This window comes from Chiloscyllium punctatum, chromosome 3 (assembly GCF_047496795.1).
Source record: "Chiloscyllium punctatum isolate Juve2018m chromosome 3, sChiPun1.3, whole genome shotgun sequence".
Taxonomy (NCBI): domain Eukaryota; kingdom Metazoa; phylum Chordata; class Chondrichthyes; order Orectolobiformes; family Hemiscylliidae; genus Chiloscyllium; species Chiloscyllium punctatum.
Window position 1 is genome coordinate 56,347,360 of NC_092741.1, and position 25,633 is coordinate 56,372,992.

Here is a 25,633-nt window from a genome sequence, read left to right on the forward strand (position 1 = left end):
ATGGTCACATAGAATGCAGGGAAGACATGGAGAGGAGGGTGAAGGTCACTGGAAGGGTGGCTGGAGTGTGAGAGATAGAGGGGACAAGAGCCAAACAGCTTTGAAAACAGTAATATACATTGAGGCAGGCCTTTTAACCGGCAGCCAAGGCACTTTCCCATCCCCGTGACCATAAGACTGTAAGATATAGGAGCAGGATTAGGCCATCTGACCCATCAAATCTGCTCTGCTATTTGATCATGGTTGATATGTTCCTCAGCCCCATTGTCTGCTTTCTTCCCATAATCTTGTATCCTTTACCAATCAAAAATCTATTTATCGTTGTCTTAAATGACTCAATGACTTGGCCTCCACAGCATTTTCTGTGGCAATGAGTTCCACAGGTTCACCACCCTTGGGCTGAAGAAATTCCTCCTCAGCTTAGTTTCAAAAGGCTAGACCTTCACTCTGAGGCTGTGCCCTCAGGTAAAGGAACGGCTGGAATGTAGGAAGCCTTCAGAAATGAGATAACGAGAGTCCAGAGACAGTATATTCCTGTCAGGGTGAATGGAAAGGCTGGTAGGTATAGGGAATGCTGGATGACTAAAAAAGTTGAGGGTTTGGTTAAGAAAAAGAAGGAAGCATGTGTCAGGTATAGACAGGATAGATTGAATGAATCCGTAGAAGAGTATAAAGGAAGTAGGAGTATACAGAAGAGGAAAATCAGGAGGGCAAAAAGGGGACATGAGAAAGCTTTGGCAAATAGAGTTAAGGAGAATTCAAAGGGTTGTTACAAATACATTAAGGACAAAAGGATAACTAGGGAGAGAATAGGGCCCCTCAAAGATCAACAAAGCGGCCGTGTGTGGAGCCGCAGGAGATGGGGGAGATACTAAACGAGAATTTTGCATCAATGTTTACTGTGGAAAGGACATGGAAGATATAGAATGTAGGGAAATAGATGGTGACATCTGGAAAAATGTCCTTATTACAGAGGAGGAAGTGCTGAATGTCTTGAAATGCATATAAGTGGATAAATCCCCAGGACCTGATCAGGTGTACCCGAGAACTCTGTGGGAAGCTAGGAAAGTGATTGCTGGGCCTCTTGCTGAGATATTTGTATCATCGATAGTCACAGGTGAGGTGCTGGAAGATTGGAGGTTGGCAAACGTGGTGCCACTGTTTAAGAAAGGTGGTAAGGATAAGCCAGGGAACTATAGACCAGTGAGCCTGACGTTGATTGTGGGCAAATCATTGGAGGGAAACCTGAGGGACAGGATGTACATGTATTTGGAAAGGCAAGGACTGATGAGGGATAGTCAACATGGCTTTGTGTGTGGGAAATTTTGTCTCACAAACTTGATTGAGTTTTTTGAAGAAGTAACAAAGAGGATTGATGAGGGCAGAGCAGTAGGTGTGATCTATATGGACTTCAGTAAGGCGTTCGACAAGGTTCCCCATGGGAGACTGATTAGCAAGGTTAGATCTCACGGAATAAAGGGAGAACTAGCCATTTGGATACAGAACTGGCTCAAAGGTAGAAGACAGAGGGTGGTGTTGGAGGGTTGTTTTTCAGACTGGAGGCCTGTGACCAGTGGAGTGCCACAAGGATCAGTGCTGGGTCCTCTACTTTTTTACATTTACATAAATGATTTGGATGTGAGCATAATAGGTACAGTTAGTAAGTTTGCAGATGACACCAAAATTGGAGGTGTAGTGGACAGCAAAGAAGGTTATCTCAGATTACAACAGGATCTTGACCAGATGGGCCAATGGGCTGAGAAGTGGCAGATAGAGTTTAATTCAGATAAATGCGAGGTGCTGCATTTTGTGAAAGCAAATCTTAGCAGGACTTATACACTTAATGGTCAGGTCCTAGAGACTGTTGCTGAACAAAGAGACCTTGGAGTGCCAGTTCATAACTCCTTGAAAGTGGAGTCGCAGTTGAAGAAGACAATCGGTATACTTTCTTTTATTGGTCAGAGTATTGAGTACAGGGGTTGGGAGGTCATGTTGCGGCTGTACAGGATATTGGTTAGATCAGAGTGGTGCTGGAAAAGCACAGCAGGTCAGGCAGCATCCGAGGAGCAGGAAAATCAATGTTTCAGGCAAAAGCCCTTCATCAGGAAGAGGCAGGAACCCTCCAGAAGGAGAGATAAATGGGGGGGGGGGGGGAATGGGGCTGAGGAGAAGGAAGCAAAGAGTACAATAGATGAATGGGGGTGGGGATGAAGCTGATAAGTCAGAGAGGTGGGTGGAGTGGATAGGTGGGAAGGGAGATTGACAGGTAGGACAGGTCATGGGGACGGTGCTGAGCTGGAAGTTTGGAACTGGGGTAAGGTGGGGGGAGGGGAAATGAGGAACTGTTGAAGTCCACATTGATGCCCTGGGGTTGAGGTGTTCCAAGGCAGAAGAGGAGGCGTTCTTCCTCCAGGCGTTGGGTGGTGAGGGAGCAGTGGTGGAGGAGGCCCAGGACCTACATGTCCTCGGCAGAGTGTGAAGGGGAGTTGAAATGTTGGGCCATGGGGCGGTGGGCCCGCACCAATCAACTTCACCAGTTTCCTCATTTCCCCTTCCCCCACCTCAGTTCCAACTTTCCAGCTCAGCACTGTCCTCATGTCCTGCCCTACCTGACAATCTCCCTTCCCACCACTCTACCCTCCCCTCTGACCTATCACCTCTATCCCCACCCCAATTCATCTATTGTACTCTTTGCTACCTTCTCCCCAGCACCACCGTCCAGCTCCCCCCATTAATCTCTCTCTCTCTCTCTTTGCCCCCCCTACCCATCTCTCCACCCTGGAGGCTTCCTGCCTCTATTCCTGATGAAGGGCTTTTGCCCAAAATGTCGATCTTCCTGCTCCTCGAATGCTGGCAGACCTGCTGTGCTTTTCCAGCACCACTCTGATCTAAACTCTGATTTCCAGCATCTGCAGTCCTCACTTTTGCCTAGGACATTGGTTAGGCCACTGTTGGAATATTGTGTGCAATTCTGGTCTCCTTCCGATTGGAAGGATGTTGTGAAACTTGAAAGGGTTCAGAAAAGATTTCCAAGGATATTGCCAGGGTTAGAAGATTTGAGCTATGGGGAGAGTATGAACAGGATAGAGCTGTTTTCCCTGGAGCGTCAGAGGCTGAGGGGTGACCTTATAGAGGTTTATAAAAAATTATGAGGGGCATGGATAGGATAAATAGACAAAGTCTTTTCCCTGGGGTCAGGGAGTCCAGAACTAGAGGGCATAGGTTTAGCGTGAGGGGAAAGATATAAAAGGGACCTAAGGGGCAACTTTTTCAAGCAGAGGGTGGTACGTTTATGGAATGAGGTGCCAGAGAAAGTGATAGAGGCTGGTACAATTGCAACATTTAAGAGGCATTTGGATGGGTATATGAATAGGAAGGGTTTGGAGGGATATAGGCCAGGTGCTGGCAGGTGGGACTAGATTGGGTTGGGATATCTGGTCGGCATGGATGGGTTGGACTGAAGGGTCTATTTCCATGCTGTACATCTCTATGACTAAGTAACAAAGGGAATTGATGAGGGCAAAGTGGTAGACATGATATATATGGACTTCAGTAAGGTGTTCGACAAGGTCCCCATGGGAGTCTGGTTAGCAAGGTTAGATTTCGTGGAATACAGGGAAAACTAGCCATTCGGATACAGAACTGGCTCAAAGGTAGAAGAGAGAGGATGGTGGTGGAGGGCTGTTTTTCAGACCGGAGGCCTGTGACCAGTGGAGTGACACAAAGATCGGTGCTGGGTTCACTTCTTTCCGTCATTTATGTAAATGATTTGGATATGAGCTTAAGAGCTATAGTTAGTAAATTTAAAGATGATATCAAAATTGGAGGTGTAGTGGACAGCGAAGAAGGTTACCTTGGATTACAACAGGATCTTGACCAGATGAGCCAATGGGCCGAGAAGTGGCAGATGGAGTTTAATTCAGATAAATGCGAGGTGGTGCATTTTGGGAAAGCAAATCTTAGCAGGACTTATATACTTAATGGTAAGGTCCTAGGGAGTGTTGCTGAACAAAGAGACCTAGGGGTGCAGGTTCATAGCTCCTTGAAAGTAGAGTTGTAAGGTTGATAGAATAGTGGAAAAGGTGTTTGGTATGCTTTTCTTTATTGAGTATTGAGTACAGGAGTTGGAAGGTCATGTTGCGGCTGTACAGAACATTGCTTATGCCACTTTTGGAATATTGCATGCAATGGAGGTCACCTTCCTATTGTAAGGATATTGTAGAACTTGAAAGGGTTCAGAAAATATTATAAAGATGTTGCCAGGATTGGAGGATTTGAGCTATAGGGAGAAGCTGAACAGGCTAGGACTGTTTTCCCTGGAGAGTCAGAGGCTGAGGGGTGACCTTATAGAGATTTATAAAATCATGAAGGGCATGGATAGGATAAATACCAAGGGATTTTCCCTGGGGTGAGGGAGTCCATAACTGAAGGGGAGAGATATAAAAGAGATTTAATGGGCAACTTTTTCACGCAGAGGGTGGTGTGTGTGTGTGGTATGGGTTGCCAGATGAAGTGGTGGAGGCTGGTACAATTACACCATTTAAAAGGCATCTGGATGGGTATATAAATACGAAGGGTTTGAGGGATATGGGTCAGGTACAGGCTGGTGGGACTGGATTGAGTTGGGATATCTGGTCACATGGACCGGTTGGACCGAAGGGTCTGTTTCCATGCTGTACATCTCTATGACTCTATGACTAGGTAATAGAAACTGCATTAGAAAGATAAAGTGATCTGTAATATCAAGAAAGACTCCTGAATGAGTGAGAAAACTTTTCTCCTGGATAAGAAGCCAGCAGCTTCTGAGAGTGTAAGCATAGATACCCACTGCCCAGAGCAGTAGTATGAAACTATGCTACTATCAGCATTAGGTAAAAACAATGACTGCAGATGTTGGAAACCAGATTATGGATTAGTGGTGCTGGAAGAGCACAGCAGTTCAGGCAGCATCCAAGGAGCAGCAAAATCGACGTTTTGGGCAAAAGCCCTCCTGATGAAGGGCTTTTGCCCGAAACGTCAATTTCGCTGCACCTTGGATGCTGCCTGAACTGCTGTGCTCTTCCAGCACCACTAATCCAGAATACTATCAGCATTAGCCTAAGGCATACAATAATCCAAAAGTATTGACTGGTGAACACAAAATGTTTTCAACAAATAAAAACAGGTAGAACTGGAAACCCAGCAGATCTGGCAGCATCTGTGGAGAGAGAGAAACAATGTTAATCTTTTGAGTTGAATATGTCTCTTTCTTGGAGCATTTTTGTCATTTATTCTCTTATTCAGTTGCCCGCTTGTTTAAGATAAAACCTGCATTGAAATACCAGATGGAAAAGATTAGATTCCCTACAGCATGGAAACAGGCTCTTTGGCCCAACAAGTCCACACCGATCCTCCGAAGAGTAACCCACTCAGACCTATTTCCCTTTGACTAATGCACCTAACACTGTGGGCAATTTGGCATAGCCAATTCACCTGACACGCACATCTTTTGGATTGTGGGAGAAAACCTACGCAGACACAGGGAGAATGTGCAAACTCCATACAGACCGTCGCCCAAGGTTGGAATTGAACCCGGGTCCCTAACCACTGAGCCACCATGTCACCCTCAGGAAAAATATCCTGAGAACACACTAAACCAATATCTGATAATTGGTTCAACAGTAATTTCTAACATTATGGCGTTTTGCTTGGAGTCTATGTGATAAGATGGTCAAACAACCAGAAAGTTCTTCTCAAACCTTTCCAGTGATGCCATGTGGCTACAAGGAAGACCACAGGAGAGCTTGGGGACCCTGCAACCTTTTGGACTCAATATCAGGTTCAATAATGTCAGAACATCCAGCACCTCCTCCTATGTCCTTACCCAACCCCCCAAACACCAGGCTTTGTCATCACAGGGGCTGCTACCATAACTAACCCGTTGTCGGCCACTAATTGTCCCCATTAGTAGCTATTCATTCTCCCAGGTTGACGTTTATTCATTCCTTTATCTGCCCAACTAGTTTTCTCTCTCTCTCTCTGGGCTATATCTACACCTATTGTTTACTCTTTCCCCCTCCCCTCTGCCCCCTCTCTAGCATTTCGTCCAACTTTTTCCCAGCTACAATCCGATTTGAAGAAGGGTCACTGGACCAAAATGTTAACTCTGCTTTCTCTCCAGACATGCTGCCAGATCTGCTGCGTTTCTCCGGCAATTTCTTTTTTTTGTGTGTGAGCTGGAGCCTACACTGGGCTGTCTGCCAATTTCCCCAGCAATTGTTCATCAAAGAAATTTTCCTGGACATCACTGTATTTCCATTTTTATATGAATTCCTGTCCTTTTCGTGCAGATGATGAATTTCAGACATCACTAAATCTACAGAATTGACAGAGTTATTTTTGAGCTCCTGGAAGATGTACATTTTTGCAACATCACATTGATTGCTGCATGTTCAGAAGCTAAGACTTCAAACCGAAATCTTTCAGTCTGAAGTGGAGCAGAGGAGGATGAAAGCACTGGGCTTAGACAATCTTTGAACCGTTACAACATTTACTGGAAACCACTAGAACCATCACAGCAAAACTATGAAGGCCAACTTAAAAAGCTGTGAGAATTTTTTTTATTTTTCTTTTCTCAACATTGTTGTTATCAGCACACCTGTAAAAGACACATCATTTTCACTATATAGCTGGGTCTGAAAATCATGCGATGTGATTCAGAAAGGCCTCCCACGACAGATTTCTTGTTTCATGTGATGTGATTCAGTGCTTTCACTTATTCTTTCAGCTTTGGAATGCAACTTGGAATTTGAGAGAGTAAAATCTTAACTTGAAGGGAAGGGAGAAACATTAGGATGGGGAGACAGAAAAAATGTTTGCAAGGCTTTTGTAGTCAATAAAGAAGATTTATTGGAATACAAATTGTGATTACCTCTTAGTGGCAGTATTACACAGCAAGTCTTTGTTCATTTGTGTGAGCATCACTGGTGAGGTTAGCATTTGTTGCTGATTCTTAATTACACTTGACAAGATGGTAGCGATGAGTCCTTTTCTTGAACAACTAGTTTTAGTACACAGCAGAATGGTTAGGAAGGAGGATCTAATTATTTGACTCATTGACTGTAAAGAAGTGGCAATATTTCTCTCAAGTAGGATGAGTTGTGGCTTGCACAGGAAATTTCAGGTAGTGGTGTTCTTATTTGTCTGTTACTGTTGTCCATCTAGAAATGGGATATGTTTGGAGGCTTTACATATTGCTGCAGTTTTTTTTGTAGATGGTACATACTGCTGTTTCTGTGTGCCACTGGGGGGGCTGGGTGATTGCTAATGGTAGTTTTGATGGGTTTTCTGTCTATCTTTCTTGGTGCTAGTGCCACTTGCTGACTGAGAAAGCTCAAAGAACCTATTTCAACGAGGTGTCTGCTCAACTTCCGTCTTCCTAATTGGGCCAGAATGTAATCATTTTCCAATAACACATTTATTTCCTTCTCTGAGAAAAAGCTTGACATGTGGGCAGCACGGTGGCACAGTGGTTAGCACTGCTGCCTCACAGCGCCAGAGTCCCGGGTTCAGATCCCGTCTCAGGCAACTGTCTGTGTGGAGTTTGCACGTTCTGCGTGGGTTTCCTCCGGGTGATCTGGTTTCCTCCCACATTTCAAAAATATTGGTCATGCTAAATTGCCTGTAGTATTAGGTGAAGGGGTAAATGTAGGGGACTGGGTGGGTTGCTCTTCAGAGGGTCAGTGTGGACTTGTTGGGCTGAAGGGCCTGTTTCCACACTGTAAGTAATCTAATCTAATGTCATTGTGTGGAAAATGATAGGCAGGATGGCTGCCTGCGTAGTTCCAGAGGTTACTGGAATGCAAGAGTACATCTGAACTTTTTGCAATCATGTAAACAGGTGAAGTCAATCAAAATAAAAAGTGGAACATGGAACTTGGGAGCGGGAGTAGGCCATTTGACCCTTTGTGATTGGGATAGACATTAGAATGAACTGCTGACTCATTTTATATTATTGCATAAAACTATAGAGCTTTTAAGGAAAGTAAATAGTTGAGCAACATGTTGTAACCAAATTTGATAGCAGTATATATCTGGTAGGGTGGCAGTACACATTAATAAGACATCCTTTGTATTACACTATAATAAAACAAATGCCTTCCCTCGCACACTGTATGGTGTGAAGGTCAATTAAACACATAAGCCAGGATGGTGACTGTTTGGAAGAGTTCCTGGTATTGCTGTGGGAAAAAGACCTTGGCTATTCACCCTAAACAACGTCCCTCATAATTTTATAAACCTTTATCAGGTTACCCTCAGCCTCCGACGCTCCAGGGAAAAACACCCCAGCTTATTCAGCCTCTCCTTATTCAGCACAAACCCTCCAACCCTGGCAACATCCCTGTAAATCTTTTCTGAACCCTTCCAAGTTTAATATACTGTGAGGCAGGCCTCATACTATTTACAAGGTAAAAACAATGGCCGCAGATGCTGGAAACCAGATTCTGGATTAGTGGTGCTGGAAGAGCACAGCAGTTCAGGCAGCATCCAAGACTGACTGAACTGCTGTGCTCATACTATTTACAATCCAGCTACCTACATCACCAAACATCAACTGCCCTTTCCTAAACACTGTCCAGGTGGAACACATTTTAACATAAGTTACCTTCATGTCCAAACTAAACTAACCACTATGCACATACATGACCTATAGTTTGTGGATGACTGCAATACTATTCACTCTGCCCTGGATTTATGATGCAGTCACGTCATCTTCAATTCTGCAAGAATAACTCACCCCATTCTTGAACATTGCCAAAGCAAAACTCATGTGTCAACTCAGCCTTAGTCAGCCAAATATTCCACCTCCCATAAATTTCAAAGGAGACACTCTGGAATATGTTGAGTGTACTTCCCAGATCTTTGCGGACACCTCTTTGTAAAGACCACTGTTGACAAGGTCCAACACCAGATCAGTTGTACTAGCTCAGCCTTCTATAATGGGCAGCAGTATGTTTTCAATATCATTCTCATCTGCAAATTCCAATAGATTCAATATGTCCATTTCCAACTATCACTATTTTTAAAAAAAATTGCTTTTTGCTCCTCTGGGAGTCGACTAAAGTCCTAATGTACAGAACAGTTGTCACTACCACAATGTTGTGCCGCATATATCTGTAAGTAACATAGATGAGAATGTTGGTGGTTGACAAGTTAATTTGTAGATAATATAAAGAATGGTTGACAGTGAAGAACAAGCTCTTAGGAGACAGGAGTATAAAGATGGCAGGTGGTCAGATGGCAGATGAACATGAAAAATGTGAGGTGATACAAGCTGAAAGAAGTGACAAGAGAATAAAACAATGGAGTACTCAGTGAAGATTAGAACATTGGGAAGCTCAGAGAAACAGAGATCTGGGAATGTTTGTCCACAGATCCCTGAAGGCAGCAGAGCAATTTAATTAGGTGGTTAAGAAGTATATGAGACACCAGTATTTATCAGTGGAGGCAAAAATTATCAGAGCATGGAGGTTATGATGGAACAGTACAAAATTTGGGTTGGGTCACTGTGTGTGCAGTTCTGGCCACCTCACTACAGGCAGGATAAGATTGTACTGGAGGGGTGCAGAGGAGATTCATCGGGGCGTTGCCTGGTATGGTGCAATTTAGCTATGAAGAGAGGCTGGACAAGCTCAGGTTGTTTTTTTTTAGAGCAGAGGGTCTGAGGGGACCAGATAGAGGTATATAAGATTATGAGGAGCATGGACAGGATGGGTAGAAAGCAACTGTTCCGTTCATTGAAGGGAAGGAAGGTTAGAAGAGATTTGAAGAATTTGTTTTCACCCAGAGAGTGGTGAGATTCTGCAGTGCCTGTCTAGAAGGATAATAGATTTGAAGACACTGAGAAAACTACATGGATGAGCACTTGAAATGTCAAAACTATTAAGACCTTCATTGTTTTATTTTAAATTTTCCTCATTTTTTATTTGGAACTATAAGCTGATGTTGTACTTTGACCACTGAGTACCAGCTTGTTTTGGAAAGGAATGGACAATAATAAAATCTCATGATTGTTTATGGGAAATAGCCTGGAGAGATAATTGCAGGTTGACTGTTGCGCCCAGAACAATGCAGACATCTCCATTCTGAGATATGTTGCTTCAGGACTGGAAGCTGATTGGACGTTGTATGGGCCCTCTTGACCTGCAATCTTCTTCCTGACCTCTCCACCCCCACCCCCTCTCCGGCCTATCACCCTTACCCTCACCTCCTTCCACCTATTGTATTCCCAGCACCCCTCCCCCAAACTCCACCCCCCCCACCCCCACCTTTTATCTCAACCTGCTTGGCGCACCAGCCTCATTCCTGAAGAAGGGCTTATGCCCAAAACGTCAATTCTCCTGCTCCTCGGATGCTGCCTGGCCTGCTGCGCTTTTCCAGCACCACACTTTTCAACTCTGGGCCAATCAAAGGCAGAACAAAGCTGACTAGCCAATCACGCAGACTGTTGAAAAAGAAAAAGAAACCACTGTTTGAACTGGTTTGGTCTTGTTTTGGGACAAAAGACTGATTGCATGGAAGCTGCTGAATTGGAAGATGTTTTGAGTTTTATTCTCTATAACCTTACCCATCATAAAACAATTCAGCTGGCAAATTACAGTTCTTTAATTTTTCTTTTAATTTACCCCTTAATGGTGTATGTCATCTGTCTGTCAGCGTATGAGTGGGGTGATGTTTAAAGAAGATTGGGTTTAGAGATCATATTCAGTAAATTGCCTTGTTGTTTATCTAGCTTCTGCTGAATGTACATTAGTAATAATAAGTGGTTAAGATTTTAGTTTAAGTATAAATTTAGTGTCGGATATCTGTTATTTGTGAAGTCTGGTTAAGAACAATTGGACAATTTTCTGGGTTATTGAGTGTTTTAATTTTGCTGTGTTGCAAATCCAGGAATAGGGAGACTGATTTGGTTTGGCCTGCTGTCCGTATGTTGGAAAATAACATTGATACGTGTTAGATAGAATAGACAGATAAGGAAAACAAAATTTAAAAATCCTGCACTCATAATTCTCTTGCCTCATTTGGCCAAAAGTATGCAATTGAGAATTAGTCTGTACAACCACATGAAGGCACATGGCATAAACTCAGGCTAAGTGTAGAAGTCATCTTTAAATGAGGAACAACTATAGCTGTAGGCACCTGTGCGAATGTTTCATAGAATCGTAGAATCCCTACACTGCAAAAAGAGACCATTCAGCCCACTGAGTCTGCACTGACCTTCTGAACAGCATCCCACCCAAAGCCAGTGCCCCCCCCCCCCCCCCCCCATTCTATCCCCATAACCCTCATTTACCAAGTTAGCATTGCTGCCTCACAATTCCAGGGACCCAGGTTGGACTCCAGACTTGAATGTGGGTGAAGTTTGCGTGTTTTCTCCATGTCTGCATGGGTTTCTCTCCTGGTGCTTCAGTTTCCTCCCACAGTCCAAAGATGTGCAGGTTAGTTGGATTGGCCATGCTAAATTGCCCGGAGTGTGCAGGTTAGGCGGATTAGTCATGGTAAATGCGGGGTTACGGGAATAGAGTGGGGGACTGGATCTGGGGATTTGCTGTTTTGAGGGTTGGTCCAGACTTGATTAGTCAAATGGTCACTTTCTGTATTGTAGGAATTCTCTGATTCCATGATCCAAATTGAAGCAAATGGTTTTCAAATAGAAACACTTCTCTCATTCGGCAAAAATTACATTTAAAGGTATTTATTCTATTCAAACAAGTGTAGGATTAGACACATTTTAGTTAGTGTAAGAACAAGTTTCACTGATATTTTACTCTTAATGTCTGTGTACTCATTAGATCTTAAACATATAGAATAATTTGAAAACAATTAATTGTCAATTCTTGCCACTTAATTGGAGCAATTGAAAAAGCAAACAGAGCATATTGTACCTATCCATGTAAAATGTCTCAGAGGTAATTCTGACCTGTAGTTGTTAAGTAAAAATGCATTTATTTTGTTGATAACTAATGAAAGAAAATTACTTATAGTTAAATATCACATAACAGGTACATGATCGCAAGATTCATTCCCAATGCTTATAAACTCCTCTGCGTGAAAAATATTTCCATTTTATACAGTGATTCTTCGGTGGCTGTTAAGCTTATATTTCAGAGACAAATTACACTCTACTGATCCTGTAATTTATCAAGCAGCAACTCCCCAGGAAACAAAAACATTTGCAATTGCTTTTGTGATGGGAAGCTACCATTCACATTATGAACTGGCACAGGCTGAAAAATATGACCATTACCACGCTTACAATATGAGCCCTGAACCCTGAGAGCCAAACACAAAATGAAAACAGTGCCAAACTTTATTGGTCTCTAAGGAGACACTTACTTAAGAAATCCAGCAGAGCTGTGAGCAGAATTCATCTGTTTTCCAAAGCATCTGTCTGACTGCAACGTCAATATATCTGAATTGCACACAATTGGCCTCGAGTTCTAGTCATTTGGTAAAAAAGAAAGACATATTGAAATTCCCTGCCCCATTGCAATTGAGGACCTTAAGTGGCAATTAATGCAGGTATTCAACCAATGACGGGTGAAGTTTGGTACTTACCATGCAGATAGCCTGAAAAACTAACACAATTAGCATTATTTGTGGGCTTCCAAATAGCTTTCCAACAGAAATAATTTAACCATTCAGTGAAAAGGATTGCATTTGAAAGCATTTGTTCTATTTAAATAATTGTGGGATTCAGCATTGAGGGACCTCCCATTGGAAAGTTGTAAAGCCAGCTTGCCTGCCTGCCCTTGCTTCTAATCATCCTCACTGTAATCACAACAGCTCCCCCACCTCACTTCCCAGGCATCCCTCCGTCCATCACTGAGCTGTACCTGGGTTCATCCTCAGTCGAATGTCCTCTGGTGAAAGAAATCTATTTTCCTTAGCTGCTGCAGTCTACATCTGACTCCAGATCCACAGCAACATAGCTCACTCTTGACACCTTATGGGCAATAAGAGCCAGCCAAGCCACCAACATCCCTATCTGCTGGAGTTTAGAAGAATGAAAGGGGATCTCACATAAGCATATGCATTTCTGACAGGGTTGGTCAGACTTGATGTAGAGATACACCAATAGGTGCAGAACAAAGGGTCACAGTGTCAGGATACACATTAGGATTTTTTGAACTGAGGTGAATAGAAATGTCTTTACGCAAAATATATTGAACTCATGGAATTCTCTACCACAGAAGGTTGTGGAGGAAAAGTCACTGAATATATTTAAGAGAGAAATAGATAGGTTTTTAGAGAATAAACATGTCAAGTTGTAAAGGAAGGGAATGGGAGTATGGTGTTGAAGTAGAGTATCAGTCAAGAACAAGTTGAGTGGCAGAGTAGGCTCAATGGGCCAAACGGCCATCTCCTGCTCTTTTTCTTTCATGTTTCAATGTATCAGGAGCAACCACCAGCTTCCCAGTAATTGAATACAAGACTGCCACTTGCAGCTTCTTTGATGCAGATGAAGACCGGCATTGCCCAACTTAGGTACTTAATGCAGTAGGCCTTCCCAAAAGGAGGCATTGTGAGATTCTCATTTGCAGGTAAAGCCCTGCCACCACTATTAAACACCATTCTATCTCTACCACGCGCATGGTTTCGGTGAGAGTCCAACAACTTTTATGGAGCTATTCCTCCACTCTCCCCTTCCCAAGGCCCTCCTTCAGGTTAACAATCAGTTATAGTTGTTTGGAAAACTGCACTGAGGAGTTCTGGATTGCTGGGCATCTCAACCAAGGATAGTTGTTCCTCTGTTCCTATTTAACAATGCCATATGCTTTCACTTGTGTTTACCTCTCAATTTAGTGATAATAAAAGTTATATTAAGCCTAAATTCTACTTCCAAAATGAAGGAAGTCATAGGATGAGATCAAATGCAGGAATTGTCTGGTTTTATTGATAGGGTTTGTCACAAATTGCTTAGATCCAAAGTGATAGAATCACGCTAGTGATGGTGTTCCCATACGCCCAGCTAGCCCTCTGAACTTATGCTTTTCACCCCATTCTAACAAAGGTTCACAAATAGACATGTTTGAGATGGTGAGCTAGAACTTTCTAAAGCAAAACCGCAACATATATTAAGAGATTTAAGAAAACGTTTGGTTTAGAAGCAGCTTTGGAAAGGCTTATTGGACCTGACCCCAAAGCTCTTACATTCCTTTGTTCAGAGAAATAAACACTCTCATCTAATTCCAATTTACTGGATTCTATCCATCTCAATGTGAAAAATAAAGGAATGCATTTTCCAGCATAAAAGTGTTCTTATTTCAATTTGTGCTTAAAGCATCTTTAAAATGTGAACCTTTTGTGAACTTTGCCGTATGATTAGGGCTGGGGACCAGCATCATTGCTGCCCTAAGGATGCTGGAAGTAAGACTGGGGATACATCTTGCTTACATTTTTCATAAATATTTGCAGTTCTGGCTCTGATCAGACGAGCCAGGATAGCTTTACGTTTGCGCATTTTGATTTATTTGCAGGTTTGAATTGTGGTTTTATTGAAGTCTCCAGACAATTTGTTTTATGACTTTTTCCTAACTTTCACTTACAAACAGCAGAACAATCACTTACTTAGTTGGCAACTTTATAAATATTGTATCATGGGAATGGTGTATTTTGTCAAGCTGCAATATATGTTCTCCAAAGAATAAGAAAACTCAGTCTATGCTTTATAACTGAGAGAATGACTAATGTATGAGTGCCACATACAGTGTTAGATAAGTTAATAAAATACACATGCTGGACATACAATCTAACTGCTAATTGCAGATAGGTCTGAATAAACCATCAGCAATGATACTATGATCATGTGCCAAGGGTGTAGAACCTAAAACCAGCTGGGCTCCACTGTCAAAGTTGCTGCCAGCATGTTGCATCCCACGCTGAGGTTTTCCATAACGAATTTCAATTAGCCTTTAAAGACTCTAAAGTTGTTCTTTAATGGTTCAAAATGCAGTTGGACCACTCCAAATCCCAGCATAAAATTGAAATGATGCATGGTATAATGAATTGGAAATCAGGCAGCAGCTTTTAGGCTTGAATCCAGTTTAATGGAAGCTGTGACTTATTTCAGGTGCAAGAGGAAATAGAATGTTTAGTCCAGGCAGTCAATGCAATGAAAGTTAAAAGACTAAGGACTCCAGCATGTATAGATTTCATAAAAGGCTCTAGTACATGTTAGTCATGCCCTTTGCAGTATCTTTATGTGAATTGACTAATTAGAAAATGGCTAATATTTAACAAATGTAGGGCATAATTCTATTTGATTTAAAATAATGATGAAAAAGGATAGACTGCATCTAAAAGTTGAAGTTCTAAATTGGAGAAAGGCCAGTTTTGACGGTATTAGGCAAAAACTTTCAAAAGCTGATTGGGGCAGATGTTCGCAGGTAAAGGGATGACTGGAAAATGGGAAGCCTTCAGAAATGAGATAATGAGAGTCCAGAGAAAGTATATTCCTGTCAGGGTGAAAGGGAAGGCTGGTAGGTATAGGAAATGCCGGATGACTAAAGAAATTGAGGGTTTGGTTAAGAAAAGGAAGGAATCATATGTAAGGTATAGACAGGATAGATCGAGTGAATCATAAGAAGAGTATAAATGAGGTAGGAGTATACTTAAGAGGGAAATCAGGAGGGCAAAAAGGGGACATGAGATAGCTTTGGCAAATAGAATTATGGAGAATCCAAAGGGCTTTTACAGATATATGAAGGACAAAAGGGTAACTAGGGAGAGAATAGGGCCCCTCAAAGATCAGCAAGTGGCCTTAGTGTGGAGTGGCAGAAAATGGGGGAGATACTAAATGAGTATTTTGCATCAGTACTTACTGTAGAAAAGGACATGGAAGATATAGACTGTCGGGAAATAGATGATGACATCTTGAAAAATGTCCATATTATAGAGGAGGAAGTGCTGGATGACTTGAAACAGGTAAAGGTGGATAAATCCCCAGGACCTGATCAGGTGTACCCAAGAACTCTGTGGGAAGCTAAAGAAGTAATTATTGGGCCTCTTGCTGAGATATTTGTATCATCGATAGTCACAGGTGAGGTGCCGGAAGACTGGAGGTTGGCTAACATGGTGCCACTGTTTAAGAAGGGTGGTAAGGACAAGCCAGGGAACTATAGACCAGTGAGCCTGACGTCAGTGGTGGGCAAGTTGTTGCAGGGAAACCTGAGGGACAGGATGTACATGTATTTGGAAAGTCAAGGACTGATTAGGGATAGTCAACATGGCTTTGTGCGTGGGAAATCATGTCTCACAAACTTGATTGAGTTTTTTGAAGAAGTAACAAAGAGGATTGATGAGGGTAGAGCAGTAGATGTGATCTAAATGGACTTCAGTAAGGCGTTTGACAAGGTTTCCCATGGGAGACTGATTAGCAAGGTTAGATCTCATGGAATAAAGGGAGAACTAGCCATTTGGATACAGAACTGGCTCAAAGGTGGTGGTGGTGAAGGGTTGTTTTTCAGACTGGAGGCCTGTGACCAGTGGAGTGCCACAAGGATCGGTGCTATGTCCTCTACATTTGGTCATTTACATAAATGATTTGGATGTGAGCATAAGAGGTACAGTTAGTAAGTTTGCAGATGACACCAAAATTGGAGGTGTCGTGGGCAGCAAAGAAGGTTACCTCAGATTACAATGGCATCATGACCAGATGGGCCAATGGGCTGAGAAGTGGCAGATGGAGTTCAATTCAGATAAATCTGAGGTGCTGCATTTTGGGAAAGGAAATCTTAGCAGGACCTATATACTTAATGGTCAGGTCCTAGGGAGTGTTGCTGAACAAAGTGTTCACAGCTCCTTGAAAGTGGAGTCACAGGTAGATAGGATAGTGAAGAAGGCATTTGGTATGCTATCCTTTATTGGTCAGAATATTGAGTACAGGAGTTGGGAGGTCATGTTGCGGATGTATAGGACACTGGTTAGGCCACAGTTGGAATATTGCGTGCACTTCTGGTCTCCCTCTTATCAGAATGATGTTGTAAAACTTGAAAGGGTTCAGAAAAGATTTACAAGGATATTGCCAGTTTTGGAGGATTTGAGCTATGGGGAGAGGCTGAACAGGCTGGGGCTGTTTTCCCCGGAGCGTCGGAGGCTGAGGGGTGGCCTTATAGAGGTTTACAAAATTATGAGGGGCATGGATAGGATAAATAGACAAAGTCTTTTCCCTGGGGTCAGGGAGTCCAGAACTAGAGGGCATAGGTTTAGGGTGAGAGGGGAAAGGTATAAAAGCGACCTAAGGGGCAACGTTTTCACATAGAGAGTATGTGTATGGAATGAGCTGCCAGAGGATGTGGTGGAGGCTGGTACAATTGCAACATTTAAGAGGCATTTGGATGGGTATATGAATAGGAAGGGTTTGGAGGGATAGGGGCTGGGTGCTGACAGGTGGGACTAGATTGGGTTGGGATATCTGGTCAGCATGGACGGGTTGGACCGAAGTGTCTGTTTCCATGCTATACGTCTCTATGACTCTATGACTCTATGAGTGATCCAACTAATTAAAGGTCTATAAACTGAAAATCTTTGTGGGTAAAATATTAGAAAGCATCCTGAAAGACAGAATAAGCAAAAACGTAGGCAGCACAATGCAACAACGCAATCTTGCCAACCAATTTCCTGCGATCCTTTAAAGAAATTCTAGATCTTTTTATTATTGAAGTAATATGAATGGGGCAATTTTAGATTCAACAACTATTTTAATGCTATGAATGCAAGCAATATGTTCAGAAGACTGAAGGTCAGAGAGAGAAAGAGAGATAATATTAGCTAAGGCAGAGAAGACAAAGGGTCATAATAAATAGAAAGCAAAATATAATTGTGAAGCCAGCAATGCCAGCCTGACAATGGGAATCACGTATTGGATGTCCCATGGATCAGTACTGATGACCATAGTGTGTAAAATGGCTTGGGACTGACAACAGCAATTAAGTTGCCAAAACTTTTGAACAATGGGGATGGTAGTGAGCTGAATTGGCAACATGTAGCTCTTCTGCCTCTGAGCCAGAAGGCCACAGGTTCAAGTCACAGGTTCTTGGCCACTCCAGGACTTGTAGCTCTAAAAGACCCCAGATGTCATGATTCAGTGCTGGTCCTCAGCTCTCAAAATGGGGATGTTTATCAGCAGAAAGGGCAACCATTTGTAAAAACAACTAGCAAATCCAAATAAAATGGTTTACATGAAGAAGTGATCAACTAGCATAATGATGACCTCATGTACAATGTAAAAAGTCAAAAAGGAGAAGGTGGGGTGAGAAGTAGAAAATTTCAAACACAGAGAAGAACCAAATCAGATCTAAAAGGATTTGGATAGACAGGGTTATTTGACAATACAGAGTCGAAAAGTGTGGTGCTGGAAAAGCACAGCAAGTCAGGCAGTGCTTTTCCAGCGCCACACTTGTTGACTCTGATCTCCAGCATCTGCAGTCCTCACTTTCTCCTGTTTTCAAATGGATAACCTCACATGAATTCACATTATATTCTCCGTGCTGTGTTCAGTATTCAGCAGAGACTTTAGTTTCAGCCTGTCCAAGTTGACTAGAAACTGGCATCTTCCTCAAAGCTTGTATTCCCACCTAGTTTTGTCTCATCAGCAAAATTGGAAATATTCCAACATTGCCCAACATGCAAATCATGGGCACAGATTGTGAACAGTTTTGATCCTAATACTCAGGTTTGTCATGTTCTTGCCAACCCTATTAGCCGATTTTTTCGATCTAATACAATTATTAAATTATTTTCTTAGCCACAATCAATTCAACTTCCTTCTTAGGCACAAACACTAAAAGGAATGTATATCTATCATAGATCATGCAGTACTTCTAAAAATGCTAGCCATTTCTGTCAATTCTCAATCGTTTAATGTATTTTTCCAATCCACAACAACCAACTTGCCCAACATCCAAATTGGACAACATACAGTTGACACATACTACATACAACATACAGTTCTGAGGAAGAGTTACTCAACTTGAAATGTTAGATCTGATTTGTCTCCATGGGATGCTGCCAGACATGCTGAGTTTTTCCGGCAATTTCTGTTTTCGCTTCTGATTTACAGCATCTGCAGTTCTTTCGGTTTTTATGCCTCATACCGATTTAAGACCCTAGTTTTAAAGTGAACTACATCACGTTCAAACTTAATATGAAATTCTATTATGGTATAATCACTTCTTCCCAAAGACTGCTGTACATTGAAATTATTAATTAGCTCTTTCCTAATTATTATATTACTTAATATTAAATAATTTATCAAAATTAATTATTTGCCATGCTGCTGTAGAAACCCAGCTCACACACAGACCAAGAATTTATCTTCCATGGCATTAGTGCTGATTAGATTTGCCCAGTCAATATAGAAATTGAAGTCATAAGAATATAAGAATAACTCACCTATTGTTACTGTATTACTCACATTATATATATCTCTACATTCTTGATTTATACCATACCCAACATGACCACTACCATTTGTTGGTCTGCACATACTACCACCAATGTTTGCTTTTCCTTGTTATTTTTTAACTTCACCAATGCTGATTGTACATCTTGACATTTCACTCTGTGTGGCATGGAGGCTCAGTAGTTAGCCCTGCTGCTTTATGACACCAGGGACCTGGGTTCAATCCCAGACTTGGGCAACTGTCAGTGTAGTGTTATCACGTTCTCCATGTGTCTGTGTGGGTTTCTTCTCACAGTCCAAAAATGTGCAGGTCGGGTGAATTGTCCATGCTAAATTCCCATAGTGCTAGGTGGGAAATAGTCAGAGGGAAATGGGTCTGGGTGGGTTACTCTTTGGAGGGTTGGTGTGGGTGTGGTTGTTGGGCCAAATGACCTGTTTCCACACTCTAGGGAATCTAATCTGAAATTGTCTTTCGTTAATGTATTGATCCTATCCCTTATTGAAAAGAACATCCAACGTCTTTTCCCTTCATGCCTATGTCATTAATTATACCAATTTATTGGTCAGTTGCTTGTCAGGGATTGATTAACTCAGTGTATTTATTTATTTTAAACAGTAAGTCATGTAGCAAGTTGGGAAACAAGCCTGTGTAAACCTCAACTCCCAACTGCTAAGCAAATATGTACCTCAGCCAATGTCGTCTATCTTATATGCTGCAGACAAAGATGCCCGAAGGTATCGTACATTGATGAGACCATGCAGCCACCATGCCAATGGATAAATGGACACCGCACAACAATCAACACACAGGATGGTTCCCTCCTCATGGGGAACATTTCGGCAGTCCAAGGCATTCAGTCTCAGACCTTTGGGTGAGCGTCCTCCAGAGCAGACTTCGAGATATGAACATAGAACATAGAATAATACAGCACAGAACAGGCCCCTCGGCCCAAGATGTTGTGCCAAACATTTGTCCTAGCTTAAGCACCTATCCATGTACCCATCCAATTGCCGCTTAAAGGTCACAATTGATACTGACTCTGCCACTCCCACAGGCAGCCCATTCCATGCCCCCACCACTCTCTGGGTAAAGAACCTACCCCTGACTTCCCGCCATACCTTCCACCCTTCACCTTAAATTTTTGTCCCCTTGTAACACTCTGTTGTACCCGGGGAAAAGGTCTCTGACTGTCTACTCTATCTATTCCCCTGATCATCTTATAAACCTCAATCAAGTCACCCCTCATCCTTCGCCGTTCCAATAAGAAAAGGCCTAGCACACTCAACTATCCTCGTACGACCTATTCTCCATTCCAGGCAACATCCTGGTAACAAGGAATATATGCAACAAGGCAAAATCACTGAGCACAGGCTGATAACTAAATTCTATACCCATGAGGACATCCTCAACCGGGATCTTGGGATCATGTCACATTACAGGTAATCACACCACACTACATACTCCCACAAATGGACACACACGCACACACACACATGCACACACACGCACACACACACGCGCACGCACACATTCACGCACACACACGCGTGCACACACACACATGCGCACACTTACACAGACCTTCTCCCATACATAAACTCTCACGCATGCACACTCACGCTCACACATGCGTACACACGCAAATAAACTCTCACTCTCTGAAATGCACATACATTATTATGCACCAGGCCCTACCCCACAAAACATTTTAAAGCAGGTAGCCCAGACCGTAACTTTACTATTTGTTTTAGCTAACTATACAGTAGATATTGTGGCACTGGAGTAAATTAGTTGGTTCGGCTGCCAAGTTTTAAACAAACAAAATGTATTTACAAAATTATGGAATGAAACACATAGAGCAGAAAACAGAATACCGGATAACTTAGTCTATCCAAACCAGACCTAATAATGCTGTTCCGAAAGTACTTGCAACAGTCCTAATACACGCATCCCTTAGCGCAAACAGTAAAAATGAAACAAACTAGAGTTTACAAGCTTGAAGTTAGGGAGAGAGGTCAGCAGCCCATTTCACACATCCCCTGCTGCAACTGAGCTGACTAAAGTTCTGAACTGAATCAAAACAGACTCTAATCTAAATGAAGGCTAGCTACACAGCTAGTTGGCCACTTCCCTTTGATTATACTTTTTTTTTAAGACATGAAAGCTTTTGGCCTGAAACACTATCTGTTAGGGGATAAGTAAAGGGCCCCAATAAAACTTTCAAACCCAGTCTAGTTGGAGCCTGGACACTTACACCCTCTCTGGAAAAGAAAACTCAAGGGCCTAGTAACCTTGTCAAAAGAACAGTACAGTTTCGTGACAGCAAAGACATACTCACAATCTCTCAAATACACACACACACACACACACACCCGTCTCCCAATAAGGAATTCTAGTATACTGGCTAGTTCTAGATCCCATCCACCTTAGAGCTAATTCTAATACCTCAGAAATCAGGTGCCCTCCCTCCTACATGGATCTCCAACCCTGTGTTTAATCATGTACTTATTCAGTTCTCCTTTTTTTTCAGCTCATTAGCATGTGGCACTTGCATGTGGTACTTGCAATAGTCAGAAGATTACTGGTCTTAGAGTTTTGTTTTTAATCTCCTTTCTAGCTCTTTAAAATCTGCTTTCACAACCTCATCTTCCATCTTTCCTAAGTCTTTGGTATCAACATGGAGCATGAGCTCTGGCTGTTCACCTTCCCACTGAAGAATGGTCCACATCATGACAGCCTTATCTTGGTACCAGAGAAGCAACAGACCATGTTTCAGTCATGGCTGTGGCTACACAAATTCCTGTTTGTTCCCTCTGTGCTGTATGGTCTGTTCCCCAGGATGCATACTGAAGCTGCACGTGGAGGACCATCAACTGGCTTTGTGTGTGGGAAATCATGTCTCACAAACTTGATTGAGTTTTTTGAAGAAGTAACAAAGAGGATTGATGAGGGCAGAGCAGTAGATGTGATCAAAATGGACTTCAGTAAGGCGTTCGACAAGGTTCCCCATGGGAGACTGATTAGCAAGGTTAGATCTCACAGAATACAGAGACAACTAGCCATTTTGGATACAGAACTGGCTCAAATGTAGAAGACAGGGGGTGGTGTTGGAGGGTTGTTTTTCAGACAGGAGGCCTGTGACCAGTGGAGTGCCACAAGGATTGGTGCTGGGTCCTCTACTTTTTGTCATTTACATAAATGATTTGGATGCGAGCATAAGAGGTACAGTTAGTAATTTTGGAGGTGTAGTGGACAGCGAAGAGGGTTACCTCAGATTACAACAGGATCTTGACCAGATGGGCCAATGGGCTGAGAAGTGGCAGAAGGAATTTATTTCCGATAAATGCGAGGTGCTGCATTTTGGGAAAGCAAATCTTAGCAGGACTTATACACTTAATGGTAAGGTCCTAGGGAGTGTTGCTGAACATAGAGACCTTGGAGTGCAGGTACATAGCTCCTTGAAAGTGAAGTCGCAGGTAGATAGGATAGTGAAGAAGGCATTTGGTATGCTTTCCTTTATTGGTCAGAGTATTGAGTACAGGAGTTGGGAGGTCATGTTGCAGCTGTGCAGGACATTGGTTCGGCCACAGTTGGAATATTGCGTGCAATTCTGGTCTCCTTCCTATCGGAAAGATGTTGTGAGACTTGAAAGGGTTCAGAAAAGCTTTACAAGGATGTTGCCAGGGTTGGAGGATTTGAGCTATAGGGAGAGGCTGAACAGGCTGGGGCTGTTTTCCCTGGAGCGCCGGAGGTTGAGGGGTGACCTTACAGAGGTTTATAAAATTATGAGGGGCATGGATAGGGCAAATAGACAAAGTCTTTTCCCTGGGGTCGGGGAGTTCAGAACTACAGGGCATCGATATAGGGTGAGAGGGGAAAGATATAAAAGAGACCTAAGAGGCAACGTTTTCATACAGAGTGTGGTACGTGTATGGAATGAGCTGCCAGAGGAAGTGGTGGAGGCTGGTACAATTGCAACATTTAAGAGGCATTTGGATGGGTATATGAATAGGAAAGGTTTGGAGGGATATGGGCTGGGTACTGGTAGGTGGGACTAGATTGGGTTGGGATATCTGGTCGGCATGGACGGGTTGAACCGAAGGGTCTGTTTTCATGCTGTACATCTCTATGACTCTATGACTCTATAATTCTGTATTTGTACCAGCCTCCACCACTTCCTCTGGTAGCTCATTCCATTCATGCACGACCCCCTGTATGAAAACGTTGTCCCTTAGGTCCCTTTTAAATCTTTCCCCTCTCACCTTAAACCTATGCCCTCTAGCTTTGGACTCCACTACTCTAGGGAAAAGACTTTGGCTACTCACCCTAACCATTCCCCTCATGATTTTATAAATCTCTATAAGGTTACCCCTCAGCCTCTGGCACTCTCAGGGAAAATAGCCCCAGCCTGTTCAGCCTCAAAGTAAATGGGGCTCCGTTAAGTTATTAGACCTTGGGGTATCTCAAATGTGTGTAAATGTAGTCTAGTTCAAGTAAGAGATGCCTCTGGTTTATTTGGATAGAGTCAAACACCAATGTTTGTTTGTCTCCTTAATATGCTACTGCACAGAATTCAACTGCATTTGTGACTATACATATATTTAAAGATATTTTTTGATAAATGAAATATATTTTGAAATAAAAGAAGTGTGCTCCTATAAATAATTAGATTAGTTTCCCTACAATGTGGAAACAGGCCCTTCAGCCCAACAAGTCCACACTGACCCTCTGAAGAGTAACCCACCAAGTCCCATTTCCCTCTGACTAATGCTCCGAAAACTATGGGCGATTTAACCTGGCCAATTTACCTGACCTGCACATTTTTGGACTGCAGGAGGAAACCCACGCAGACAATATGCAAACGCCACACAGAGAGTTGCCCAAGCCTGGAATTGAACCTGGGACCCTGGTGCTGTGTGGTAGCAGTGCTAACTACTGAGCCACCGTGCCACCCCAAATAATGAGTCCTTTATAACAATTGTTCTTCCATTCTTCCTCCCCTTCTCCTGTACAGCTGACCCATCTGTGTTGCCATGGAGTTTGCTCTGATTGCAATGCTCTGGGAAACCATCACATTCACGAGCATTAGCAAAGACCTAGTGATTCAAATGGGCTCCGTATACAGGTACAACCATTCCAAGGTTGGAATTCTATCAGCTCTCTGGCAATAGATTTGGAACTGGGGAGATGGTGGGGGTACCAGTGAAATGGCAGGGAATTCATTTGAGTGGAAAACCAATGTCTGGAGCATTTTCCTGGGCAGTGGTTGATATTCGTTTTTGGTCAGAAGAGTATAAAAAGATACCCACAAAAGAGTTGGTAAATAATTTTTCTGTGTGGTTTTAGTTTATCTATTAGAATGGAAAGAGACAGACTGCTCCCCACCCCAAAACTAATAAGTTTCCTTTTAACTGTCTGTGTTTTTTATTTGATGAACACCTTGGAGCTGGCCCAATAAAAGGGGCTGGATCACTTGTTTAATTTGCTTATTTGTTATTGTACAGGCAGAAGAGCATAACATTGCATGTCCATTGGGCTGCCTGGGGGTATTGGGGTCCCCAGTGGAGGGTTCACTGAACGGGAATCTTCTCCCTTTCCAGTAGAGTTTTGATGGACGCTGCCCACAGCAGTCTGCCCCTGGTTGTGTTGCTTCATGGCTGAGTGTAACTCCCAAGCTGAGTGTAACTGCTGTCGTCTGGAGGAAACCATGTTCAGTGCATGCAGCATGTATGAGGCTGCAACTTTCGCTGTGCTCTTTGAGGGGGCTGCTCCTCAGTTTTTTGGTAGCACTTCATCACACTGAGTATGGAGGAGTTGGACAGATCAGAGAATCAGGCCAGGCTGCTCAGTAATAACAGGCAACAGGCAGTTGAGGGTGTGGTGCTTTTGAGACCTTTTGTAATCAGTGGTACCAGAGCGGCACCAGACAAATGCATACATTTCTTTCCATGATATCTGCTTTTGGCACAATATTCTAAAACTACCTCTTTAAAGGCTTGATTTGTTCATTTGTTTGTTTGATTGATCGATTAATCCACATTTCTTTTGCAGCATTCCTCCTTTTCTCCTTTGGGTATTTGGCACGGAGGGTATTGCACATCGCAGTACTAAACAACAAAAGATTACATTGGTTTACAGACTGCCAGCCCTCACGTATCGAGGGAGACAATTAGAAACAGAACCGTGTC